The 12,738-nt window shown below is 44.5% G+C and overlaps 1 protein-coding gene and 1 long non-coding RNA gene across 4 annotated transcripts in view; both read left to right on the plus strand.

Annotated features, from left to right (window-relative positions):
• Positions 1 to 12,738, plus strand: part of PRKCB (protein kinase C beta) — a 383,605-nt gene that overhangs the window by 355,230 nt on the left and 15,637 nt on the right. The gene's annotated exons all lie outside the window — the stretch shown is intronic.
• On the plus strand, positions 2,086 to 6,372 carry LOC116526734. Its single transcript, XR_004258243.1, has 2 exons — positions 2,086 to 4,729; positions 4,779 to 6,372. It is a non-coding gene; the product is annotated as an uncharacterized LOC116526734 (long non-coding RNA).

Here is a 12,738-nt window from a genome sequence, read left to right on the forward strand (position 1 = left end):
TTGTTATGATGCACAAATCACTTCATAGGAGACTGATACATACGAGGCACTCACAGAGAGGTGATCATTGTTTTTGTTAGCTGTGTCATACATTAATTAGTGTCTCAGGAGTAGGGTCTTTGAAGGGCAGAATCCTGCTGCTATTCCTTAAGATAATGTCTGTGTGTACATTGGGATTGAAGTGGTGAAATATACAGACACATGTGTCATGAGCAGCATCACGCTTTTATGGGGCCATTTGGAAAAAGATGAAAAGGTAACCTGGAAATGAAGAGTGAGCTCTGTGTTCAGGAAACCAGGAACTCAGAGGTGAGACTCATATGGTTTTTGTGGGGTTGTTTATGAGACCTCGAAATGTGAACCTTCCTTTCCTCACTCGGCTAGAGGAAAGATGCACGTGCTCCCATCCCCACTGGCATAGAACCCAGCGGACGCCCGGGGTCATGTTTTAGCTGTAGCACAGTGGTTTGCAAAGTGCGCTGTCCATCAGTATGCAATATCAGCACGCAGTGTCACAGCCAGCGGTATCGGCATCACCTGGGCACTTTAGGAATGAAGATCTCGGGCTCCAACCCAGACTTCCTGAATCAGAAACTCTAGGAGTAGGGCCCAGTATTCTGTGTTTAATAGGCTCTCCAGGTACCTTGATGTGCTCTCAATGTTGAGAATCACTGCTGTGGAGTTTAGCATTAGGTGCTCAGCCAGGGAAGCTAGGCAGAGACCAGAGGGAGGTAGCAGGGACAATCATCTTTTTTTTTTTTTTTTCTTTTTTTGAAGACAGGGTCTTTCTCTGTCACCTAGGTTGGAGTGCAGTAGCACAATCATAGCTCACTGCAGCCTCGACCTCCAGGGCTCAAGCAATGTTCTCACCTCAGCTTCCTGAGTAGCTGGGACTATAGGAGTGTACCACTACGTCTGCCAAATGTTTTATTTTTAATTTTAAATGAATGGGGTCTTTGCCGGGCGTGGTGCCTCACATCTGTAATCCTGGCACTTTGGGAAGTCGAGGTGGACGAATCCCCTGAGCTCAGGAGTTTGAGACCAGCCTGGCCAACATGGTAAAACCCCATCTCTGCTAAAAAATACAAAAATTAGCTAGGTGTGTGCCTGCAATCCCAGCTATTCATGAGGCTGAGGCAGGAGAATCGCTTGAACCCAGGAGGCAGAGGTTACAGTGAGCTGAGATGGCGCCACTGCGCTGTAGCCTGGGCGACAGAGTGAAACTCCATCCCAAAAATAAATAAGTAAAAAATAATAAATGAATGAATGAATGTGGTCTTGCCAGGCTAGTCTCAAACTCTGGGCTCAAGTGATCCTCCAACAACCTCAGCTTTCCAAAGTACTGGGATTACAGGTGTGAACCACTGAGTCCAGCCAAGAGAATCATCTCTTTAAGTGGAAGACACTGGTCCTCCTTCCAGTCAGGGAGTGGGGTGTTGGCTTCCAGAAGAGGTCACAGGCTCAGCTGCCTACAGAGGCCAAGCAGATAATATGAGTGAGGGAAGAGGGCTGGTGAGATAGAAGAGAAAGTGGTGGAGATCTGTGCAAGGGAGAAAGCAGGTGAGCTACCTAAGAGGCTCTAGGGTACTTAGATACCTAAGTGATACTCACCTCCCAATGGCCTGCCTTGCAGGATGTAGCCTCTGCAGGGCTCCATCTTCATGGTTTTCAGGGGCTAGAACTCAGTGCTGTGGGGTGCAGCAGGCCTATGAGTTGATTGAGAGATCCTGTTACAGTCAGTGTAGTAGGTAGATCCTGTGTAGTAGGGCTTAGTTAAAGGGCATATAAAGTTAAGATGTTTAGATAAAATTTCACGATTTGGGCCAGGTACAGTGGCTCATGCCTGTAATCCCAGCACTTTGGGGGGCTGAGGCAAGCAGATCACCTGAAGTCAGGATTTTGAGACCAACCTGGCCAGCATAGTGAAACACTGTCTCTACTAAAAATACAAAAATTAGCCAGGCATGGTGGCACTGCCTGTAATCTCAGCTACTCAGAAGGCTGAGGCAGGAGAATCGATTGAACCCAGGAGGCAAGTTGCAGTGAGCTGAGATCGCATCACTGCACTCCAGCCTGGGCAACAGAGCAAAACTCCATCTCACACAAAAAAAAAAAAAAAGAAAGAAAGAAACTCATGATTTCTTTTATATACCATAACAAATTTTTGAAAATTAAACACGGTCCGGGGCACATAGAACACATCCACACCCATATATATCCCATGCACTGTTGATTTATAGCCTCAGGGGTAGTGATGATTTGATGTCAGGTTGCTATTTAGCCAGCGTCTGTTAGCACTGGTTATTTACAACCAGAGTCTATTCTGACTGTTAAATATTTTGAACAACCCCGCTAAGCAGTAATGAATAGAAAAGGTCTAGCCTTGTGCCTGGCTCATAGAGAGCACTCAGGAAAAGGTAGCTGTTATTATCATTGATAACATAAAAAAATTACAGTACTTAGTATCAACAAGATCCCTCAACTGTTCTGTATTTGGTATGATTTTCCACTGAATTCTGTCTTGAATTCCTTCATGTGGGTTGAACAATGACTTTCAAAGTACGGTGACCGGGCTGGACTACATACTTCATAACATTCTGGTATCAGCTCTAAAGGAGCAGGCGCTTCCATCAATCTCCTTAAACTGAATTAGAAATAATAATAGATGATACATCATCCAGATGCAGTGGCTCAGGCCTGTAATACCTGCACTTTGGAAGGCTGAAGCAGGCAGATTGCTTGAGCCCAGGAATTCAAGACCAGTCTGGGCAACATGGCAAAACCCCATCTCTACAAAAAATATAAAAATTAGCGGGCATGATGGCATCCACCTGTAGTTCCAGCTACCCAGGAAGCTGAGGTGGGAGGATCTTGATCCTGGGAGGTTGAGGCTGCAGTGAGCCATGATCACACCACTGGCACTCCAGCCTGGGCAACAGAGAAGACCCTGCCTCAGAAAAAAAAAAAAAAAAGATATGCCACCTACCCATTTGATCCGGCCTGCCTCTATGCCGTTTACATTGCAGATCCATTGCATTAGAGCCCCCACCACAATCCCAGGATTTTATATTTCTCCTTTCTCACCACTTCTTAACTGTCTGCCACTTCCAAAAGGCCCGTGGTGAGCGTGTTCAGAGTTCCATGTGCCTTGTGGGATGTGAAAAGGCATGCGTGTATCTGTCAGCATTCCTGATTCATGCATGCTATTAAATAGAGTGTGGTGAGAGAAAAAATAAGGAACAATAAAAGAGGATTATATTCAAACATCAGTGAAGGGTGCTATTATTGGAGGTTCATTAAAATAACTGTAAATGGAGTTTTTTTTAAGTTGTTCTCAATGCCATCTTTTATTGTGGCAAGGAGCTATTTACAGAGCATTGTTTGAAACTGTATTGAAATACACTCGATTTGGTGTATTGTTGCAGAGAACAAAAGTCATTTTTGTAAAATGTTCGTCTGATTGTGTCTTGCTTTAAAACTCCCAGATGGTTCTCTGTTCCCCAGTCTAGTATCTATTGCTCCTTGGCATATGTGGCTTTTGAGGTCTTCCAATGCTAGACCTCTGCCCTCTTCCTAGATTTAGCTCCTGGCTCCAAGAGCAGCATTCGTGGGCCTCTTTCATTTCCTCAGACATGCAGTGCCTTGTTTTCCCTTGCCTGCTTCGTCTGTGCAGGGCCATGCACCTGCGATGCCCAAAGCCCTTTCCTATGCTCTCACCGGCCCCCTGATCCCCACCATGCCTTTCCTTTTCCCTCTCATCAAATCAGTAGAGCCTCTTATTGATATCTCAGTAGAGATCTGCTACTGTTCCATCAACAAACTCATCACATGTTGTAATAACGTGTTCAATCTCATGCTGTCTTTTTGACTACTTTAAGATTGTGACTTTCTCAGTGTCAAATCCCAGTGCCTAGCATAGGGTTTAGCATATTACAGGTGCTCAAGAATTCTTACTGAATGAATGAATGGCCATAAAACAAGAGGCTATAATACACTGTGCTGTGGAACATAAAGGAGTCTTCAGGGATATATATTAGAGTGCATGGTGTTTTTCTTCTGTACAGCAGGGTTTCGCAAATAAATTGGTTGTTGTGTAAGTTACTACCCTATTTATAAAGGGCTGTAATTTGGCTGCTGAATTTGCAAACTGTCATGGCATCATGTGGTTTTGCAGTGTGTGTTGGGAGAGTGCTGGTAAAGGATCTGAAGATGTAATGCATTGAATCGTTAGACTCTGGGTAGAGAGGTCTGCAGATTCCTACAGTCTAACCTCACACAGTCCAATCCAGTGCTACAGATGCCATGATATAGCTGAGCAGAGCGTCTTAAACTTTAATGCACACACACGAGTCACGTGGGCATCTGGTTTACATTCTTACTCAGCCAGTCTGGGGTGGGGTTTGAGATTCTGCATTTCTCACAGGCTCCCAGGGCATAGGACGCTGTGGGACCAGGGACTCCATCTTTGTGTAGCAGCGGCTAGAACTCCGTGCTGCAGGGTGCAGCAGGCCTGTGAGTTGATTGGCAGATCCTATTGTAGTCAGTGCAGTAGGTAGAGCCTGTGTAGTAAGGGCTGTAGTGAAGGGGTATATACAGTTAAGTATAGAATGTTCTGGTGAAGCTATGGTTCAGGGCACACAGCAGGCTATTGCTGGTCAGCTTGTGGTGGGAGGAAGGTGATGGTTTGGGTATTGAAGGGCAGACTGTGTTGCAGAGTGCATGATGGAGAGTGGGTTGGGTATTGAAGGGCAGACTGTGTTGCAGAGTGCATGATGGAGAGTGGTTTCAGTATTGAAGGGCAGACTGTGTTGCAGAGTGCATGATGGAGCAGTGGTTTGGGAAGAAGTGCGTGCTGATTCTGTCCTCCAGTGGGGATGTTGTCAGATATCAAGTCATCCTTTCAGAGGGTGCTGAGGTTAGGTTCTCTTCTAGGTGCTGGGGACACAGCATTAAAAATAGTTAAAATCCCTGTCCTCATGGAGCTTATATTCTAGGGAGAGTAGGCAAAATAATAAACATAGAAACAAATGAAATGTACACTGTGTCAGAAGTTGATAAACATTATGCCAGAAGCTGAAGTAGGAATGGAGATTGGAAGAGCCAGGTCAGGGAGATGTCCATATAATAGAGGAGGTGGAGAAAATGACATTTCAGCAAATACAGGAAGAAGATAAGGGAGGTGAGAGCCATATATATATCTGGATGAGAGGGAAGAGTGATTTGGGCGGTAGTAGCAGATGCAAAGGCCCTGAGGCAGGAGCTTGCCTGGCATGGTCAAGGGGGAGTAAGAAGTCCAGGTGACTGAGCTGAGGGGTTGAGGGAAAAAGGAAAAGGGAATGAGATTAGAGAGGCCAGGGGAAAGCACAGACCACTGAAGGATCTTTGGCTTTTACTCCAGCTCATGAGCCAAGAAATAACATGTTCTGACTTTGGGTTTTTAAAGGATTGCTCTAAGTGCTATAGGGGCAAGGGCAAAATCAGGGAGACTGGTGAAGACTCTTGCCATAATCCAGGCAAGAAGTGATAGGAGCCTGGACAGGTTGGAGCTGTTTGAGAACCCCCAAGTTGTGCTCATTTTGACATCTCCAGGTCCTCCCCACTTCCTGGCACCTTGTAGGTATTCAGTCATTGTCTCATAGGGGCATGAAGGCACTGATGAACGTGAGTCCCTGCAGACTGCCCACATGATTGCTCCTCAAGTATAAAACATGGTAGCCAAGTGTTTGGTCCAGCAATAGGATGAATGAATGAAAAAGATGGTCAGGAAAGCTTCTGTGGTACAGAGGGCTGGCTTGCAGGGCATCAAGCAGGAGCACATGGTTGTGCACTTGGCTGGACTTACTCCTGTCAATGCAAAGGATGTAGTGATATCGGAGGGTGCTGTGGCTGAGGGCTGTGCCCAGGGAATGCCCTTGTGTCTGGGATCCAGCTCAGCATTTTGCTGACTTGTAGCAAAAGGTGCATTGAGTCTTCGGCATGTGTGAGCATATGTTGTTGCAGAAGTAGTAGTACAAGGGGCTATAATGCCGCAGGACAAGATATACTAGGTAATATGTTCACATTGAAATGCCTAATGGAGAGTTTGATGTCATTCATGCGTTGTCATGAATTGCCTTAATGAGGTCCTGTCACCCTTCCTCTGAAAGGCTCCCATAGTGTCCATTACACCTAACGGAGGGCTCACTGTGAAAACTGGGTAGGGGGATGGGCCCGGGGCACAAGGATTCAGCTGCGTAAGAAGACAACCCAGCTAGCAGCATTGAAGCAGCAAGGTGAAGGGGAAGAGAAAGCTAAGTCGGCTTCATTACAGTCTGGGGAGTTTTCTCTGCTTTTTATTTATTTGTTTTTTCTGTTTTTTTTTTTTTTTTAATTAACTGCCCATGCTGATCTCAAACTCCTGGCCTCTAGTGATCCTCCCCACTCTGCCTCTGAAAGTGCTGGAGTTACAGGTGTGAGCCACTGTGCCCGGCACCTGTGGAGTGTTAAGTGCTAGAGTGTGTGTACAATGATCTGCCCACTAGTAAACATGACTCTAGTATTCTTTTAATATATGATCAATCAGATCATCAGTTGTTCTAAAATGTGGTCAACTAAATTGTCAAGTGTTCTAAAATATGATGCATCTGATCATCAGTGCTCCCTGGGCAGGGCCTAAGGAGTACAACTTGATGAGAAGTAGACAGTAAGAGCCTCTTTCCCCTGCTGCTTACATTGAAGCAACCATCAGTCCTATCTAGACATCACTAGAATACTCATTCCCTCCTTCCTGCCATTCTAGCCTGTGTCAGGCCTCCCAGAGTTGAAGTCCACTTGTATGACAGACTGATTCCAATCATTTCTGCTCTTGTTACCTATTTTTATCTGCACTTTACTGAAAGCCCCATAATTCTGAGGCATCTGCACGTTAGGAAAGGCTAAAAACCTGGCAAACTTTTATAGCTTGCAAAGGCCCTTGTCCTATGCTCTGTTAGTATCATTTCCAAAATACTACATGGGTTATCTGCTCACATCCCATTGCCCGTATCCTCTGAGAGCCTAAATGCTGAACTGCTTCAGAAACTAAATCATACTTACAGGAGTTGGTTTCTTGGCAATTCTGTCATCCGAAAACATTGTTTATGTAGCTGAGGTCAAAAGCTTCAAGTACTGCTTTAATGAGCTGCAATTCTGTTCATGTGACATTCTCTTCCAAACCCAATTGCCCTTTACACTGTATGAGTGAGTGCCTCTGTGTGTGTGTGTCTGAATGTGTGTGTTTGATGTGCTGACATTTCTGAATTGAAGCCGGAAAGCGTAACCTTTGTATGTTTGCTGTTAAAACTCCAAATTCAAGGCTTAAGAAAAGGATCTAACACTTACTCAAAATGATTTATTTAAGCACAGAACCTAACTCCCCCAAAGTATCAAATACTCAGGAGAACAATTCCTTTTTGAAAATTGTGATTTAAAATAATTCTCATAAAACCCTTTACTGTTCAAATATATTAGAAAATATGTTGAATTCTTATAGGCATCAGGCACTGTTTTAATGCCTTCTATTCATTGCCTCATTTAATTCTCTCAACCCCATAAGGTAGGGTTATCACCATGTTGTAGATGAGGAACTAGAGCTTGGAAAAGGTAAGGCATTTGCCCAAGGTCTAGCAACTAGAAAGCGGAGGAGCCAGGACTTGATCCCTGGACTGTACACTGCCCAAGACCCTTGTAAAGATTATTAGAAGCACTTGGAGCCCCTGGTAAGGTTTGTGGTTGTGCTGACAGGAGAGAGTCATGATAACACCATCGAATGGTGTCTATTACATAATAGAAAAAGACTGAATAGTCTTACAATTCAAATGATTTAAATTTATTTTAAAATATTGCAACAAATAAGTAGCATCTTCACACCTTTTATAACTCGCTGGCAGGATTTTAAGAGATGCAAATCGTATTTGTTCCTTAAGGCTTTGATTTTAAGGCTGGCAAAGACAGCATACATCCACTAACCTCTGAAAGAGGGCATGGCAGCATTGAAATGAGGCAGTCGAGACAGGCTCATTAAGGAGTAGAGATTTTCCCACTCAGTTCCAGTTGTTCTTTTGGGGTATCCATTATGTGGAGTTTGGAGAGATCTTAGTGAAAATATCAACCTACATTTATATACTGACTAACAAATAGCCAAGAGCCATTTAGGACACATAGCTTGGAGTCTGTCTCTCTCCACCTGTCTACATACCCGTGGGTAACCCATTTAAACTTCAGATCAAACCAGGCTCCCTTTAGATGGCTGGAATTGGCAGGTTCCTGAGCCAAGTGAAGTTCCTAAACCAGTTGCTGCCTTAGTTCATTTTGTGTTGCTATAACTGAATACCGCAGACTAGGTAATTTATAAAGAAAAGAAATTTATTTCTTACCATTCTGGAGGCTAGGAATTCTAAGGGTAAGGGGCTTGCATCTGGTGAGAGACTTCTTACTGTGTCTTCCATGGCAGAAGGGGAAGGGCAAGAGAGAGTATGCATACATGTGTGTGTGTGTGTGTGTGTGCATGTATGTGTGTGTGCATGTGTGTGCATGTGCATATGTGTATGTCACATGCGGGGGAAAGAAAGGGAGCCAAACTCATCCCTTTTATCAGGAAGCCACTCCCAAGATAATGGTGTTAAATCTTCATGAGGTGCCACCTCTCAACACTGTTGCACTGGAGATTCAGTCTCTAACACATGAACTTTGTGGGGGCACAGTCAACCATAGAACCTGCCAGATACATGACTTCGAGATATCCCCTGGCAGAAAAGCCAACAGTTTGAATTGAAATGATAGATGGGAAGGCTGCGTGTTGGGAGAGCATGAAAATGTAAGGTTATGTCTGGGAATAACAACTGAAGTATAATATAATTGAAGTCGATAGCTGAAAGATGACCTCAGAAGTGGAATTTAACTGCTCCATTCTATAGATGGGCAGAGGCCTAGAGATTTGCCCAAGTGACTTACACAGGGAATGTAACAGAACCATGGCAAAAACAAACAAACAAACAAAAGCTGGCACTCCACTTAATGGATGCAGGACTTTATTGTTATTATTGTTATTTTGATACCAGTCCATGGCCCAGGGATGGGGCCTTCTGCCCTAAATCATGAGGAAGATTGAGGCCCCGTAGGTGCCCACAGGTTAGAAACCCTCAGCTCCCTGCCACCTCCCTGACCTCCATAGTCGTCTTGACTTCCTTGCCCTGCTTCCGTCTATGTCTTGGCAAATATATGTTCCCTCCCCCAACTCATGTGAGACTTACCCTCACCCCTGCTCCGGTCTCCACCCTCTCAATTATTCATGCATACCTCCCTATTTAGTTTGTGTCTACAGCTTCTCTCTGAATCAGCAAAGCCTCTATAGCTTCAAACAGGAACCCGATTTAAATTGACTTTTAAGTGAAAGACAATGATGGTATTCAGATGTAGATGGCTTGCGGTCCCAAACAATGCCAGCAGGAAAACATTTCTCTCTATCAGCTAGGATTACTTTCCCACCGCATGGGCTTCGCTCTTCATTCTCAGAAGGCTTTCTTGGGCACATAGCAGCTCCCAGTTTATGTCCCATTATCTCTGCAACTTCTACCCCCCAAAAAAGGACTTCCTTTTTATAAAATCCCAGCAGCCTAGGACTCAGTCTCAGGAGAAGGCATTGGGTCATATGTCCATCTCCAAAGGAATCGCTCACTGCACCAGGGGGATGGAATACGCTGATTGGCTGGGCCTGGGTCACCTGCCCCTCTTTGCGAGGGAACTGGATCTAATCCAGACATTTTGAAAGAAGAGAAGGAATGTCCCATCGAAATCAGACATTTTGAAAGAAGAGAGGGAATGCATCCTTGAAGAAAAGTAAAGCCACTGTCACCAGAAGAAAAGGCAATGCCTGCTTGCTAGGCAAAAGCAGCGGCTGTCTGCACTGACTCCTGGTCTTCTCCTTTGTGCATAAACCTGCTAGGTCTTTTTCATGAAAAAATCCCCTTCCTCAAACCTGGGACTCCTCCACTACTACCCTTACTACTGCTAAGGCTACTGCCCTGCCTTACTTTGCATACAAACACATTTTTGAAAGAGTTGCCAGTTCTTCCTATTTCCACTTGATGACAATTTATTCTTTCCTCAGTTTGGTGCAACCTGGCTTCTGCTTCCACCATCCTGTTGATATTTTTCTCATTGAGTCATCAATGGCCTGAAAACTGCCTCCTCTCATAAGTTTGCCTCATCTTTCTTGGCCTCACCATATTATTAGGTGCTCTAACCCTTTCTCCTTTAAAAAAAAATGAACAAATAAAATATTCAAGCAGCGTCAAAAGCTACAAAGTGAAATTAAGACTCCCCTCACCCATGACTCCTAGCTAGCCTTCTCGGTTCTCCTTCCCAGAGCCACCCACTGCAACCAGGTTCTTGTGTGACCTTCTAGAGAAGATGTGTTCAAGCCCAGAAATTGTCTACATCACACACAAGGATGTTAGCATGCCATGTACAATTTCTGTGTCTTGCTTTATTCCCTTCTATCTTGGAGACTGTTTCTTATCTGCACATCTAACCCTACATCACCCTTTGAATAACTTCCTAGTTTCCTATATTCGTGAGTTTATCTGTAGGATAAATGCAGAGTATCTTCCTCCTTTTTAAGTCTTCTTCTCCTTCATTTTTATGACATTGTGTGTCTGCCTTTGTCTGTTTTGTGCTGCCATTAGAATACCTGAAACTGGGGCCAAGTGCAGTGGCTCATGCCTGTGATCCCAGCACTTCGGGAGGTCAACGTGGGCAGATCACTTGAGCCCAGAAGTCTGAGATCAGCCTGGGGGGACATGGCAAAACCCTGTCTCTACAGACACACAAATTACAAAAATTAGCCAGGTGCGGTGGCACATGCCTGTAGTCCCAGCTGCTTGGGTGACTAAGGCAGGATTGCTTGAGCCTAGGAGGTCGAGGCTGCAGTGTCATGATCACAGCTCACTGCAGACTCAGCCTCCCAGGCTCAAGCAATCCTCTTGCCTGAGTGACAGAGCAAGACCCTGCCTCAAAAAAAGAAAAAAAAGAAAAAAGAAAAAAACCTGAAATTGGATAACTTATAATGAAAAGAAATTTATTTGGCTCATGGTTCTGGGAAGTCCAAGATTAGGGGCTGTGTCTGGGGAGGGCCTTCTTGCTGCATAGTAACCTGATAGAAGGCATCACATGGCAAGAGAGCACATGAGAGAGGGCAACTTACTTTTTAAAGAAATTCACTCCCACAGTAATACCATTAATCCAGTCACCTCCAGAAATTCCCACTTCTCAACACTGTTCCATTGGGGATTAATTTTCCAGCACATGAACTTTGTTGGGGGGCAATACATTCAAACCATACTGCCACATTTGCTGATGTTCTTGCTGCCTTCACAGCCACCTCCAATAAAAATTCCAACTCCAAGAAGACTTCCAGTGACAGTTGAATTTGGAGGGTTGAGACCTGCTCGTGTCCAAGAAAGGGAAAGAGAAAGCTTATTTTTTATTCTGTTACAAATGCAGTTTCTTCAAAATAACCACAACATGCCCCGCAAATGGCATATGAAAAACAGCACAGAGATGGTGTGTGAATCTACTTGAAATGTCTTTCTAAGGAAGTGAGGGTTTGGTGAGACTGGTAATACATCCCTTTTGCTCCCCAGGGTATGCATATTTTTCCTATGTCCTCTAACTGGGAACCCCGGGGCCTGGCTTTGTCTTGTAGGTTGCTGCTGTGATGCACCATACTTAGTGGGAAGGTTCCTGTTCTATGTCTTAAGCAGCACTGGCAGGTCCTCATTCTGCTTGTAATTGGGATGGGAGTATTGGTTGAGTCTGGGGTGTGGCAGAGCTTATAGGACCTCTTTCAAGCCAGAGCACAGCCACACCCTATCAGACTTACCCATGGACAGGACTGGGTCAGTCAGCCCTCGGCAGCAACCACCAGCTACTGTTTTATGTATTTGATGTGCATTTTATCAAGTCATCCTCGCCACACCCTACAAGGAACTTGAGCTTAGGGGACTTAGCTAACTTGCTTAAAGGTTGTGTAGCTGGGAATTGTTGGAGCCAGGATTGGTACTCGGGTCAACTTAACTCTTAAGTCCATGCCGCACAATCAGATACATTGTATGAAGCAACGGGATGTAATGGAAAGCCCATGGGCTTTGGAATTGAACAGATGGGCTCTGGATCTTGGCTCTCCTACTTGACCCCATATGACTCAGAACAAGTTGTTAACTCTTAAAATTATCTGTTAGGTAGAGATAATCCTTTTCCTGCCTATCTCACAGCCTTGTGGGAATCAAAGCTATAAAAAGATAGGCAAATAGAAGGGATAATTACTATTTGAGGGTGAGTTTACTTGAAGCCAGCAATGTGGGTTTAGGATGAATGGTGAAAAACAGATAAGAAAAAAAATGATACTCTGTTGACATGGGAAGATGTTTGAGTGTATTTCATCTAGCTTCTTTTAAAAAGCAAGCAAAAGAACAGAGTCATGATTCCACCTTTGTCTAAAAACTAAAAAGCATCCATTCATCTATTCATCCAGCCATCTAGCATACAAACCAAGATGTTAACATAATACAGAGATTTGGGGTGTTGGAATTACAAAGGATTCTTTTGTGTGCTTTAACATTTTTTATGGCTGGGCATGGTGGCTCACACCTATAATCCCAGCACTTTGGGAGGCTGAGGCAGGTAGATCACGAGATCAGGAGTTTGAGACCAGCCTGGCCA

The sequence above is a fragment of the Sapajus apella genome, unplaced genomic scaffold, assembly GCF_009761245.1.
Source record: "Sapajus apella isolate SASKATOON/1434 unplaced genomic scaffold, GSC_monkey_1.0 scaffold51, whole genome shotgun sequence".
In the NCBI taxonomy this organism is placed as follows: domain Eukaryota; kingdom Metazoa; phylum Chordata; class Mammalia; order Primates; family Cebidae; genus Sapajus; species Sapajus apella.